The sequence below is a fragment of the Garra rufa genome, chromosome 5, assembly GCF_049309525.1.
Source record: "Garra rufa chromosome 5, GarRuf1.0, whole genome shotgun sequence".
NCBI lineage: Eukaryota > Metazoa > Chordata > Actinopteri > Cypriniformes > Cyprinidae > Garra > Garra rufa.
Window position 1 is genome coordinate 7515872 of NC_133365.1, and position 483 is coordinate 7516354.

A 483-nucleotide genomic window follows, 5' to 3' on the forward strand; every position below is an offset into this window, starting at 1 on the left:
AACCTACCACTATGTGGAAAGGACCCGAGTCTGTAAGACTGGAACGTCCAAGTTATAGAATCTAGCAAATGTGGACGGTGAGGCCCAGCCTGCCGCCGCACAAATCTCTGCAATGGAAACCCCACTAGACCACGCCCAAGACGAGGCGATGCCCCTCGTTGAATGGGCCCTTACTCCCATGGGACATTGTAGGCCCAAAGAGGAGTAAGCCAGCGTGATGGCTTCCACAATCCATTTGGATAATCTCTGTTTTGTGACCGAACACCCCTTGGTGCGGCCACCAAAACATACAAACAGCTGTTCTGACTGCCTAAAAGGGGCAGAACGCTCTATATAACATCTCAGAGCCCTGACAGGGCAGAGAGGGTTAAATCCCTGGTCTTGCTCCGTAGGAGGAAGAGCCAAAAGGGAAATAATCTGGTCTCTAAAGGGTGTAGAGAGACTTTTGGGAACATACCCATGCTTTGGCTTCAGGATGACCTT